Source organism: Tenrec ecaudatus, chromosome 15 (assembly GCF_050624435.1).
Source record: "Tenrec ecaudatus isolate mTenEca1 chromosome 15, mTenEca1.hap1, whole genome shotgun sequence".
NCBI lineage: Eukaryota > Metazoa > Chordata > Mammalia > Afrosoricida > Tenrecidae > Tenrec > Tenrec ecaudatus.
The window spans coordinates 28151478-28166537 of NC_134544.1; positions in this window are offsets into that span (position 1 = coordinate 28151478).

Below are 15060 nucleotides of genomic sequence, written 5' to 3' on the forward strand. Positions count from 1 at the left end.
GGATGTCTCTGTGGGGGCAAAGGTTATGACCTTGATCTTGTCCAGCCTTGAGTTAATTATTCATGCAACCAAGTATGGGATCTCTTCCCCCTTCCCCCCCCCCCACGTGACCACCTACAACGAATTCTCTTTCTCTTTTGCATTGACGTTTGGTGAGTGGCCCAGGATTAGAAATGGTTGAGCACCACCTGAGTGGGCTGAAAAGGAGCACATTCCTTGGAGGTTGTCCCAGGTGCTCTCCCTGATGGAAACCAATCCTGGATCCCAGGCTACACCCCCACCTCAGAGAGCACAGACTATTAAAAGAGCCATTGAATGGGTGATGTAGTTTTGGGTTAGATGGGTTCTCTGACCTTTCAAAAATTGAATGCTATGTGTTTGGGTATATGGAGAGGGTCGTTATTGTTCAAAGTTTTTTTTTTAATTGGGGTGAGAGGGCTTGTGTATTTCAGTGAATTCTTAAAAGTATCCACAACCCAGAGGTTAAGATCAAGGTCCAGGTCCTCTCTGAGGCTGATGTCAAAAACACCAACAAAAACAACCCCCCTTCCTTCTTCCCCAAAGAAACCTCTTGAATAGGCCATTTATAAAGCTACCCGAGAAAACGGACTTCAATCTTTCACCTTCTCATTCACCATTTACGTTCTATGAGCAAGTGGGTCGAACTAGAGAGGTGAGAAATAGGTTTGCCTTGACGTTGGGCACCAGGCACTTTGCCTTTTGAGAGTGCTGCGGTCTTCTGGTCTCCGCACGCAAGGTGTCGTACAGAGCCCTGGGCCGGCACTGGCCCCACTCTCTAGATTAGCGTCTGGTGAAGTAGCTGGGAGCTGCACAGAGAATTGCAGGGAACTTGTGACCGATGTCAAGTGGCCTCTGGGTGGAGAGGTAGTAGGGCCAGTGTGGGTGCAGATGGCCTCGCGGAGCAGTAGGACCAGTAGGAGAACCAATGGGGAGAAGAGGGATGGAGTATTGGGAAGGGCATCCCAGGTAGGGAGAGCAAAGAGAACACCCTTTGCTTGGGGAAAGGAACAGCCTTTGCTTGGGGACCACGAGGAGGTTTGTATAGAGAAGAAAGCTAAGCCTTCAGATTTGTGGTTTTCCTGAACCATAGTTGCCCAGGCTTGGAACAGGGTCGGCATTTTAGCACCTGCTCTTTCTCCTTGCTCCAAGCTCTGACCTTGACCCTCACTGTCCCATAAAGCCACAAGATCTATTGTCTGGAAGGTGCTCTAAGACCAATGCTGAGCTCGAGGACAGCAGCCAGGACAAAATGTAAGGATTTAGCCCCACTCTTACCTGAACTGCAGGTTCAGGCAGGGCCATAAGGACATTGTTGCAGGGATGAGGGATCCAAGGCATTGCCCCACTGTTCGCAGCAGGAGCTGTTTGGGTTTCCTAGTGCTGTGGCAGCAGAAGTATCACAAGGAGGTGACTTTAGAAAACAGAAATGTATTTTCTTTTTTCGGTTGTTTTATTTATTTATTTATTTTATTGGGGGGGGTGTGTTCGTACAACTCTTTCCACAATCCATCCATCCATCCATTGTGTCAAGCACATTTGTACATTTGTTGCCATCTTCAGTCTCAAAACATTTGCTTTCTACTTAGGCCCTTGGTATCAGCTCCTCATTTTTTCCCTCCCTCCCCACCCCCCTTCTCTCATGAACCCTTGATAATTTATAAATTATTATTATTTTGTCATGTCTTTCACTGTCTGATGTCTCCCTTCACCCACCTTTCTGTTGTCTATCCCCCAGGGAGGAGGGTTATATGTAGATCCTTGTAATCATTTCCCCATTTCTACCCCACCTCCCCTCCACCTTCCCGGTGTCACCACTCTCACCACTGGTCCTGGGAGGTTCATTTGTCCTGGATTCCCTGTGTTTCCAGTTCTTATCTGGACCAGTGTAAGTGGGATACTAACACTGAGGGAAACAGAACTGGGACTTATTCCCTGACTGGTCTGGAGGGAATCTGGAAGGCCAGTGTTCTATGGTAGGAAAACTGCCACTCTGGTGGTTGGAGATAAGTCCAAGTAGAGTCTATCTGCAGTAGTCTATCATTTCCACAGTTTCTCCCCTTAAAGCTGTGCTGTCTTAAAGTCAGCAAATGGTTGATTCTATCTCCCTATTGAAGCAGACGCTCCTATTGGCTCTATTGCTTCCTGCCACCAGCCCCTCTCATACTTTCCTCCAATAGCAGTTGGGCACAGGGGGACTTTATTCCCCGTGCCTGAATTCAAAATGTTTACCATAGCCTGGATTTTTGCTATATTAATTTGGTCATTAAATTTTGCCTTGACAACTTTCAATGTATAGAAAATAACCATGTCGCCCATGTGGCTCTTTTGAATTTCATATATAAAGCAAAAGGGGGTAACGTGGGATTATAAAGAGACTTTTCCCCAGCTTTGTCTCCCCCAAAGACATGCCAAACATTAGGGGCTATTTGTCAGCATATGGTGGGAGGTCAGATGCATTCAGCCTCCAGACTACTGGCCCACCACAGGTAGGGCCCTCTCTCTGCTGTTAAGGACAATGGGCTGCTTCTCTCTGAAGGTTTGCGGCCATTAGTTTGGTCCCTGTAGTGGGCTTTTCACCCTACTGATAAGGGTTTCCATGGAAAGCCAGAGACAAGGTCAAACCTGCTCAGTGATATCCAAAGTTAGGCTGCCATCCTGAATCTAGGATCCGCCCATCTGGTCACTTGTATACCCCCAATCCCTCTTCTTCCTATTGCGTGTATATCCCTAGATTATCCACCTATCATTACTGTATTACCTATAGAACAACCCTTTCCTGTGACGTATGTCTTTAGTGGGCGTGCACACCCCCCAAAGATATATAAGTCTTGGTTAGCAATAAAGATTCTTCTTGGCATCTCTCTCAGCTCTTCCCATCCTCTCTCCCCAAGTCCTCACTCCCCTGCTCCCTTTCCCCTTGTCCTCCTTCCCCTCCCCCTATCTCCTGCTCTTCGGTCTCCCATCTCCACGTGGACCACCAAGCGGGGCTGAGGTGAGCATGTTACCATGAACTGTGTCTGACTCCATTATTCCAACCTCTCTTCTATGTCTCATGCTCTCTATGACTTTACTATAATCTATATGCATCTATATTAACTGTACAATTGCAACTATTGAACCTGAGATTAGTTGTGGGGCTGACCTTTCCCCCACAAGTGTACATCCTCTGGTGCAGCCGGATTTATAAGGTAGAATTGGGATCATGATAGTGGGGTGGGGGGAGGAAGCATTTAAGACCCAGAGGAAAGTTGTATGTTTCATCGTTGCTCCACTGCAACTTGACTGGCATGTCTCCTCCTTGTGGCCCTTCTGTAAGAGGATGTCCATTTGCCTACAGATGGGCTTTGGGTTCCCACTCTGCACCCCCCCCCATCATTCACAATGATATAATTTTTTGTTCTTTGATGCCTGATACCTGATCCCTTCAGCACCTCGTGATCACACAGGCTGGTGTGCTTCTTCCATGTGGGCTTTGTTGCTTCTCAGCTAGATTGCTGCTTGTGTGTGTTCAAGTCTTTAAGACCCCAGGTGCTATATCTTTTGATAGCCGGGCACCATCCGTTTCCTTCACCACATTTGCTTATGCACCCATTTTGTCTTCAGCAATTGTGTTGGTTAGGTGAGCATCACAGAATTCCAGGTTATTAGAACAAAGTGTTCTTGCATTGAGGGAGTACTTGAGTTGAGGCCTAACATCCATCTGCTACCTTGATACTTAACATATAAATAGATGTACATAGATCTATTTCCCTGTCGTTATATGTAAATACATTTACACATGGACCTGCCTGTATTTAGATCTCTATAAATGCCCTTTGCCTCCCAGTTCTTTCCTCTATTGCCTTTTACTTTCCTCTGGCCCCTCTATCACGTTCGGCCTTCTCTCAGGTTTCGGTAATTACTTTTGGTTACATTGCCCTTGATGAAGCCCTACCAGGTCTCCTACACCCTTCTTACCACGGACTTTAGATCACCTGCTGTTGTTGCAACGGGCTTTGAAGACCTCAGTTGCTACTCACCAAAGCAGACCGCAGAATGCTGTCTTTGTGAACTATGCCATGTCAATGGACCCTGCTCCAACCCAGATTTTGGAGGGCACACTCTAGTCTATGGCAAAGGACCTGGGTGAGAAGAAAATGGGCCAGGAGCCTGGGAGCTCCCCTGTTTCTACGGAAAGCGCTGCGTGTTCCTCTGACCCTCATGGGCAGCCTTCCAGTGGCACAAAGCCTTGATCCCCAGGCTCCCGCTGACTGCAGACTTCAGCTCACCATCTCTCCAGGTTTCTTTCTCTTTCAGAATCTGAGCTCCTTCAGCTCAGCGGGTCTCCAGAGCCTTTGGATGGGTGACTTCTGCATGTTTTCTGGCCCTTGCGGTAGTCCTTGGCAGGAGTGCTGGCCTGCCTCTAGCAAGCATCCCACCAGGAAGCAAGAGAGCCCGGCTTTGCTTTTGAAGGATATTTTCCTTGTAGAATTTTATGCTGCTGGTTGTTTTCTTTCAGGACTTTAAATATATTATTCCCTGTCTTCCAGCTTCCATGATTTCTTCTGAGAAGTTGGCTATATATCTTACTGCCGCTCTTTGAAGGTAATATTTCTTTTTCTTCCTGCTGCTTTGAAGATTTCCTCTGCTCTGGCATTCCAGTTACAGAGAAGTTAATTTTGTCACCAGGTCCCAAATGGCCCCTACGGTCTCTGTATGTGACAATAAATTTTACGTGTCAACTTAGTAACTCAATAGAGCCCAGTGGCTGGGTCAAATGCTACGTGAAGCGATGGAGGTCTTTACAACCGATTCACCTTTTACTGTTGCTGTCGCTGGCTACTGTCAACTCAGTTCCAACTCACAGGGACCCTGGTGCAATGGCATGAACCACTGCCCGGTCCCACGCCCTCCTCACAACTGTTCTCATGTTTGAGCCCACTGTGGTAGCCACTGTGGCAGCCCATTGTGTTGAGGGCCTTCCTCTTTCTCACTGACCCTCCAAGGACCAGTCCAAGTACATGAGATGAAAGCTCACCATCCTTGTCTCTAAAGAGTCTTCTGGTTGTACAGATTGGTTGGTTCTTTTGGCAGTGCAGAGTGCTTTCAATGTTCTTCACCAGCACCCTAAGTCAAGTGCATCGATTCCTCTCCCGTCTTCCTTTTTCTATGTCCCCCATTCACATGCATGGGAGGCAATTGGGAACACTCTGGCTGGGGTCAGGCACACCTTAGTGCTCACAGTGACATCCTTGCTTTTCCGCACGTTAAAGAGGGCTTTAACTTAGCAGATGACCTTCTACAAGGTGGTGGGGGTGGGGGTGGGACCTTAACCAACCAGTTGTAGGCCTTAAGAATCTCAATGGAAGTTTTCATCCTAATGTCTATTCCTGCTGTCTTTTGATCCATAACCACCTCAGCTGGTCCAGAGTCTCAAGATTTCTCTACTAAGTCACCTTTACATAAGCCTTTTCTGCTTTAGGGGTCCCTGGGCAGAGCACACCGCAAGTGATGCCTAATAAAAGGTTGTCTGTTCAAATCTACTCAGAGCATCTCAGAAGAAAGCCCTGGTCATTGTTTTCTGAAAGGTCGAGGAGTCCGTGTTCACTCTGCAACACGTGGGGCAGCGGGGGGTGGGAGGGTGGGGGCGGGGGTCATGGGGGCTGGGGGGATGGGGGAAGCTGGACTCAACTGCAACTGTGATTTTGGTTTGCCCTGACCGCCCCCCCCCCGCCCCGCAGTCTTTCCCTCCACCTTCTAACTCAAATGCCGTTTCTTTTTACTTACAGTTGTTGTATGACTCATTTTCTTTTCTCTCTTTCTTTTTTGTTTAAAGATTATTTTATCGGGGGCTCTTACAACTCTTATAACAATCCATGCATAAATTGTGTCAAGCAGCGAGCGCTTTTTCTAACACCAAATCTGACATGCCGTGGCTCTGTTTAAAATATCAAGCGGATTCCCATTGTCTATAGCTTCATGACTTTCCCAGCTTCTTAGCTTGACATTTAGGAACCGTGATGTCATTTAGAGGAGCCCTGGTGAAGCCATGGATTATGAATTGGACTGCTGAATGAAAGGTCAGCAGTTTGAACCCACCCAAAGCTCTAAGGAAGAAAGATGAGGCTGTCTGCTCCCATTTGGAGCTTTGGAATCCCAAAGGGGCAGTTCTACTCTGTCCTAAAAGGTCATTATGAGTCAAAATTGACTGGATTTCAGTGAATTTGGAATTTAGCTTAAGCACTGGGTTGCTGAACGGAAGGTTCAACCCCATTAGCTGATCCCCGGGAGAAAGACAAGGCTGTGTGCTGGGGTCCAGGCCCCAGCGTGGATCTGGGGGCACCAAGGCAGTAGGAGCCAAGGGCCAAAGAGCATACCATTCTGGCTCGTTATTACAACAGAGACTTGGGAGACCCAACTGAACCCAGCTACCCACAGTGGGGCACAAGGAGGACTTAGGACATGGAAACAGGGGAGACTCAGTGCCACAAGGTCATCAGTGGTCCAGTAGCCACACTAACCTGTCGGAGGAGAGCAGCTGGCCTCTGTGGTTAACACAGTTCTGACTGAGGTTAGTCTTGCTTGAGGTTGAGTGTGTGTGAAAGGCAAGAGGGATGGTCTATTGAGGAAGGACTGACTGCCTAGCAGGGACAGTCACTCCACCAGGTCAAAGGGCAGCTGGCTGTGAACACAGATGAGAAGGCGGGAAAGAGAAAGGGTTCCACCCAATTCCAGAATCAGCCGTCAAGATGAGAGTGAGGTGGGGCCAGGGTAAATCCGGGAAGCGGGTGGTCTAGGGGAACCCATGGGCTGGATAGCAGGTGAATTGACACGAGTCAGCTTCCCGACAGCCAAGCCAGGCAGTGAAGTCCTTAGCAGGTCACTTGTTCACGGTGCCCGTAGGTAGACTGGACATCATGGGTCAAGGAGTCGTGCGTAGGGATTGGACATCAGAATGAGACTGGAAGGCCTGGGTGTGTGTGGGCAGGCTCCTTGGGAGTCCTAGATGCAACTGGGGAGCAGGCTGATGCTGTGTGGAAGATTCAGGTGAGCAGGTGGTCAGGAAGCTCACCAATGGTCAGGTACAGAGAAGACACAGAAATCAAACGGGCTAGAGAGAAGCTGACACACGGGCCTTCAGGCGCCAAGCTCTTGTTTGTTCCTTGAGACACCTTCGGTTTCACACCTAGAGCTCAGTTCGCCTCTGGAAGGGCAGAGAGCAGGTTCAGAGTGGCTTTTTTTAAGGTCCTTCTTCCAGATGGCAGCAGACAGTGTGGACAGATGGTATCTGGATGGTGAGAAGCAGCCGTGCTGGCAGACAGATCCTGTCTCCCATACAGAGCATGGAGCTGCCTCAGCCCAGCCTCCTTGCTGGGGATGCTACCTGGCCGGCTGGGCCCACAGGCTTCTCCAGCCCAGATAGGAAGAACTAGAGCGGCATGGGCCGTACCCCTCACTAGTGAAACATGGGGAGGGCGGCTTCTTGGTCGCCAATTAGTTGAAAGCCATCTTGCACATTTTGCCCGATTTGCTCATTCCTGGCCTCCCCTTCAGAAAGCTTCCCGCTCGTTTTCATGCTACGCTGTGCATTTCTGCCTTCTTAATGTGCTTTTCAAGTTGTATTAAATAAACAATGGGTATCACATCAAATTAATTATTGGACACTCCATGCTACTTAATTTTTAAGGCTCCCAATTTGCCAATATTTCTTCAGAGGATAAGAAAGTGCAGAGGGCCGGCCATCTGGCATGCTTCTCCTTGGGTGTTCCTGGAGAGGAGGAAGAGGAGGAAGAGGAGGAAGAGGAGGAAGAGGAGGGGATGGACCAGAGGAAAACCCCAAGGGGAACGCTGGGAGAGAGAATCTTGCTTTTAATTACGGGTAAGGCCCTTAGGTCCCATTTCATGGGATCCCACAGGCATCGGACAGCTACATGGGAGGAGGCCAGGCTGTGTAAGAAGAGAACCTGATGCGTGTGGGCTATTCTGTCACAAGAAGAGGGCAGTGGTGGTTGAGCGGCACAGTTCTTGCCTTCACGTGGGAGACACAGGTTCCATTCCCAATCAATGCACGTCTTCAGCTGTCGCCAGTTGTCTGTCACCGGAAGCTCGGGGGTGACAGGAGACCAGACAGGCTTCAGTAGAGCATCTAGATCAGTGGTTCTCAACCTGGGGGTCTCAACCCCTTTGGGGATCGAGTGGCCCTTTCACAGGGGTCACCCGGTTCATAGCAGTAGCAAAATGACAATGATGAAGTAGCAACGAAAACGATTCTATGGTTGGGGTGGGGTCACCACCACATGAGGAACTGTATGGAAGGGCCGCGGGTGGCCTGAGGAAGGTGGAGACCCGCTGGTCTAGAGGAAGACAGAATAGGAAGAAAGGGCTGGTGATGTACTTACAAAAACCAGCCCCTGGAAACCCTACACGTGACAGTGGTTGATCTGCCCCTGACCACGGGGTGACACAGGACCAGGCACGTGCCATTCTTTCATGTATGGGGTCACCGGGCGTCATGGCTCACTCCGCAGTAACGAACAAAACACCTCTCTCGAGTTCTTGGGCTGCGTCCACTAACATCCCTATTTGAACTGGTAAGACCTGAGCTCTTCTCACCTGTACCTTCTAACACGTGCCCATTTCTCAGGCGCACCCTTTGGTCTGTTCCATCTACTGAGCCCCTTCTCCGTGTCGGTGGTAAGTCTCATGGTAAACAAGGCACACCCACTGGCTGCCTTCTGTTTTACTGGATCAGGTCAGACCCCGGTCATTATTCCCATGTCAGGCCCTAGGCCCTCCTTTCCTCGCCTGGCTGTGAGTCTAGGCGTCTTGGTGTATTTAGTTGGCGTGTGCTCCACCTTCTGAGCCCCAGCTTCCATGAGAACGAAGGTCATTTCTATTTCTCTCATCACCTTGTTGTTAGCTTCTAGAACAAGGGCCTGGGAGGCTTGGGGGACTTAGGTGGCAGGTGGTCCCCACCTCACTTTTGAATATGGGGGCATATTTACCCTAGAGGCCCCGGGTGATGTAAATGTTAACTTGTTCTGCTGCTAAGTAAAGGGTTAGGGGTTCAAGTCTACCTAGAGGTGCCTTGGAAGAAAGCCCTGGTGATCTCCTCTCCAATAACCAGCCATTCAACACCCCTCCCCCGGAGCACTGTTCTGCCCTGACACATGGGGGTCAGGCACAAGGTGCAGGCAATTTGATGACAACTCTTGTATTAAATGATCATTATTATTATCGACTCCAGGCTCTGTTTTGCTTTTGGCCCACTAACAAGGACCTTGGAGGCCTAGCTGATGGTTTTGTTTGTTTGACCAGGGCATAGAGAGTACTGGGTGGCACTTACAAATACATAGAAACCATTGGCGCCTGCTGGTCTCATGGCTATGTAGGCAGCGAACGCGAGGCAGACAGTTCGAAACCACCAGCCACTCTGGCAGAAAGATGAGACTTTCCGTTCCCGTAAAGAGTTACAGTCTCAAGCCCACAGGGCAGGCAGTTCTATCCGATCCTGTAAGGTCCCCAGGAGAGGGAATGGACTGCATGGTGGCGATTTTATAGAAACCAAAGACCATTGGTGTTTCCAAGGGGTGGGAGGGAGGGGCAGAGGTTGTGGTTTGCTTAGGGGATGCTGAGGTCATGTTGAGGGTGGTGGAATGATGTGGAAAAGGGCCACGTGAATGGCTATTCGCTTGAAGAAGGCAAACGACATTCCTGAGCTGTCCGTGTGGAAATCATCGAGACGGGGTACAAGGGGGCTTTAAATTGTTGGGGGGCAATGTTTTCTAATTCCTTTTCCCATGAACTTTTTGAAGCCCTATGAGATGTTTTGCCATGTCTATTTTCACCATGCTAATTTTTTTTAATTAAAAAGAGAAAGACCATATCAGATAGACCATGTCAGATAGACATGTCAGAAAGACCATGTCAGAAGACACGGAACATGGCTGGAGAATGAAGCTGATGTGGGAACGGACACAGGGCTGTTTGAACATCAGCATGAACGACCCCTCAAGCAACCTGAACATCAACAGGAATCGAGTGAATTATAATTCATTGCATTACAAAGAATCTCGGGGCTCATGCTTACACTAAAAACAAGCAAACAAAAGTGGACTGGAGGGATGCAGAATCATTTTATAGGTGCGTCTGTAATGTTTTAACCCCCACAGACATGAACTCATTTGCTCTTCCACTTCCCACTTACCAGATGGAAAAGTTGAAACCCAGAACTTTCGAAGGTCGCTTAGTGGCCTCTCAGGAGCCCTGGTGGCATAGTAGGCTATGGTTGGGCTGCTAACCACAAGGTCAGCAGTTCGAAACCACCAGCCCCTCTGCAGGAGAAAGCGGGGGTTTCTACTCCTGTAGAACTTCAGTCTGGGAGGCCCACAGGGGGCAATCCTACCCTGTCCTATAAGGTTGCTGGAGTCGGCATTGACTCTATGGCGGTGAGCTTGGTTTGGGCAGTGTCCCTTTCCCAACCGTTCAGAGTTGACTGTGATTCAGAGTGACCCAAGTGTGTCGGAGGAGAACTGACCTCAGTAAGGTTGTCAGGGATGCTTTGGGACAGTAGACAACCCAGTCTTTCTTTTGAGGTGCCAACGGTGGACTTGCATCTACCACCTGTGGGTTAGCTGCTGAGTATGGCAGCTGTTGGGCCCACCTGGGAACTCTTGCTCAGTGGTCTAGTGACACAGCCAGAACTGAGTGACATTCACCTGGCCCAGGTGGGGAGGCCCGTGTTCTCTCCAGAAGGTGACCGTGTCCGGGATGTAATGCCCTTGCAGCCACCCTCAGAGGGCCCGGTCCCCATGCCCCCGCTGCCTGTCACCTCCACCTTAATAAATAAGAATCTCTTTTCAGCCTCTTTGTCTTCCTCACCTCAGGGTCCACCTCCGGTAACCACATTGTCAATTAAAGCGCCTGTCTAGCAAGGCGGCAGCTAATGAAAAGCAATAGAGAATTCACTGCCTTTTAATGAGGGAAACATAGCTTTTTACAGGGAACAATTTATTGGGCCAATTCCCCCCGTCCATCACCCGGGGGAGTTGCTTTCTTCAGCACCCTGGATTTGTTACTGTGTCAGGCACCGTGTAAAATTGCGGGCCGTGCAGCGAGGTGAGGTTCTGACTCAATTTACAGAGTGACATCTCCGATCTCCCTCCTTGCCTCTGTAAGTGATCCTGGCAATGATATGCATAGAAATTGATTACCCCACCCCACCAGCTCTCTGGCTACTGGCTTTGAGCATCCTCGCTGGCCAGGCTTGCTGGCTGTGGGCAGCTGACTTCGGTTGGCCCCTGGCTGTTTGTCTTGCGAGGGGAGTGGGAGGGCCAGAAGGACCCCACTCGCTGCTATGCACTGCTGAAGGTCAAGGGCGTCTACCAGTGCTATGACCATCGCTCACAGACAGAGTCGGGCAGGGGAGGTAGGCAGAGTACCCAAGGCAGAGTGACGTGGCGGTTCTGTCCCTGATCTCTCTGACCTTGGGCTTGACACCTCATCTCTAAAGGAAAGCGTCTTAACTGGGTGATTGCTCTGGGCTCCTGGGAAGATAGAGTGCTCCTCCCCCTGCACTGGCGCTTCTGGGTGGGGCTGACTCTTGAAGCTACTCTGTGCCATTGGATTGTCAGTGTCAGTTGGGTGACCTTGACCAACTCTGTTTACTTCTTATCGCCCCCAAAGAGCGGCAGGCTGGTGCTGTACCTTTTATAAAGATGGCCTTGGGAGTCCAATGGTGGGGGGGGGGGAACAGCTTGCACACATAAGATCATCTACTTAAATTCTGGGTCCAAGACTAGATCTTTGTGTGTGGGGGGGAGGGGGCGGGGGACACTAGAGAGGATGGTAATTTTCGGGGGCACTCACAAGACTTCCTGCCTTATGGTATTTGTCATATCAGGAATTCTATCATTAGAGAGACATCATGCATTAAGAATAAGCTAGCTTTTATGAAGCACTTGATTACTCTGTACCAAGCACCACACTGAGACACGCGGAGCTCATTATCATAGGTCATCACAGCGCATGCTCAGGGTCAATATTATTTTTGCCATTTTATGATAAAGACATTGATGCCACAAGGAATACTTTCACTGGCCCAGATCACTGGGTACACGATGAGGGCGGATTTCTGTTGCTTAACAGTGTTATTGACACTTCATCCACATATCATACAACTCACTGTACCATATTCATACTTCTATCAATCACATTCAACCGTATCAAGAGGAGTTGTAGAATCTTGACCACAATCAACGTCAGAACATTTTCTTTTTCCCTGTACTCATTTTTATTCATATAATTTTCTTTGTGTTTTTTGTGTTCTTCGTGTTTTTTATTCATATAATTTTCTTTGTGTTTTTCCAATTTGGAAAACAGATACACAGCCAAACAGTCACCGGTTCAACCACGTGTACATGTAGGACTCGGTGCCATGGATTAGACTCCGCGTTGTGCAGCCATCACTGTCACCCTGTTCCTACTGCTACCCCTCTCCAAGCTGCTCCATCGCCATTAGAATGAACGCGGTGCCCCTCAGCAAATCCTCTTCCTCCTTCGCCCATGGTCCCCAGAGGTCAGGTTTGTTTGTTTAATTTTTATCCCTGCCCTGCCCAATTCTATAGAACATATTTGTGATTTCTCACCGGTATTTATTTTCTTTTGAAAAAAGAGTAGTTTTCTTGGTATAATATTCACATATCATACACACCCATAGTTAAGCCGCTTCTAAAAAGAGTCACATATACTTCATCATAATCGGCGCTGATGCTCCCTCCCCCACGAGGTTTTTAAAATGCATACTATGATGACTTGGGTTTTCTTTTTTAATGTGATGAGTTTTGACAAATGTAACCCCATCACAACCCAGATAAGAAACACTTCCATAACCCCACAAGGTCCCTCTATCGTTTACCTAATCAATCTACTCTGTCCCCCGTGACCAATATTGGACTTTCTCTTAGAAAGTTGTTTACATGCCATCATGTTTTCTTTCCCAGAGTTTCCCACGGATGCAATGATACAGTCGCTGCCCTGTGAACGAAGAGCTTTGCTTTGCACTGTTTATCTGTGTTTCAGTGTGCGTTCACCGTGTTTCTCCTTGGTGTAGAGAGTTGGTCTCTTTTCACCTCCTGATAGCCATTTCGATTGCTTCTAGTTTGGGCAGTTATGACAAGAATGGCATGAACGTGTGTATTCATTTTCTGCTAGGACCCTTGTCGCCTTGGCACACACTTCTCAGGGTTAGCTACGTAGATGAGTAAGGAGCCCTGGTGGCGTAGTGGGTTCATGTTGGGCTGCTAATCACCTGCCACTCTGCAGAAGAAACATGAGACGTTCTACTCCCTTAAAGACTCACAGCGTGCAGCACCCACAGGGGTTGCTTTGAGTGACTCCATAGCAGCCTGGTTGGTCTTTGAATTTTAAGAAGATGGTCATGTTCTCTGCAAATAGACAAAAATGTATGTATCTGCATGCTTTGTATCCAGTATGCATGCCTTCTACTTTTTTCCTTTCTTATTGCTTTAGCTAAGACATCCAGTACATTGCTAACCACATAGGATGGGAAGGCGTTGTCATGTCATGACAAAGAGAATATCTTTGCCACGTTTCCGTATTACAGGAAAAGCAGCCATTCTTTCACCGTTGAGTATGATTGTTTTTTAAGTTTTTCACAGATAACCTTCACCATGTTAGGAAATTTCCCTTTTATTTCTACTAGTTTTGTGAGAATTAAAGAAGAAGAAGAAGAAGGAGGAGGAGGAGGAGGAGGAGGAGGAGAAGAGTGGGTCTTAAAGTTTGCCAAGTTCTTTTTTCTGCATCATTTGAGACAAACATGATGGTTCTTATTTATTCTGGTAATAAATGATGAATGACACTGACTGATTTATGGATATTAAACCAACTTCGCATTTCTAGCAAAATCCTCGCTTGTCACTGTGTCTCGCTGATTTTCCACGTAGCTGTATGAGGTCTGCTAACAGTTGGTTGAGGGTTTTGTGACTACATTCACGATGGAGAATGTCCAGTTTTCATGTAATGTCCTTGGTTTTGGCGGCAGGGCGATGCTGCCTCTCAGCATTATTTAGAAAGCTGTCTTTTCTCCTTATGTTCAGAAAGATCTTGTGGGGGATTGGGATTATTCCTCCCCACCCCCACCCCCAGTATTCTTGTGGTAAAATTTGAAATGACTGATTTTAAATTCTCTAATAGATATAGGAACTCCGGACTTTCTATTTCTTCTTCTGGCCATTTTGGCAAGTTGTGTTTCAAGAATAATTGGCTCATTCATCTAACCTCTTCATTTATTGGCACAAAGTTGCTCTTAACATTTGACTACTGTTCTATTAACATCTGTACTATTGGAGCTGGGATTTCAACACAATTCTATCTGACTCCCAAATCTGTGCCCTTTCTCCTAAGCAGTCCTGTTCCTACGTGGAAATACAGTCTGTCTGAGAGGGACCATTGAGTAAATCTTCAGGAAAAACCTCAGCAGTAATTGAAAGCTAAGTGAAGGCCAAGTTTTCCAGAAGGTTCTTATGTGTGTGCCTGAACCCAGGCAGCAGAGGCTAGGGCTTTGAGCTGAGAAGCCCCAGGTAAGCCAGGAGGAAGGGAGCAGTGGTCTTTTTCCATTCAACGATCCAAAGCATGACATTGGACAGCACAGGTCTTACATGAGGCCAAAGGTGTGTCTGTGGATATGTGTGGAGCCATGGAAGGGCAAGAAGCTGCTTTACCAAAATCACGCAAATTTTTTACTTAAAAAAATTAGGCTTGCCTATGGAGATGTATTTTAGGTGATGACTGAAGACCATGAATAGTACATCACCATTTACACAAGTTTAAAAGCCTGAAAATCTAGATCATATGCTGTTTGTAGGTTAGGTCCATATCATTAATAATCTAAAGGCTTAGATGGGAATTATACAACCAAATTCATGGTGATGGCTACTTTTCTGGGGGGAGGGAGGCAGAAAGGATTAGGGAGGGACACACGGGACTGCAAATGGATTTGCAATGCTTTAGTTCTGAAGCCACATGCTGGTGGCTCGGTGG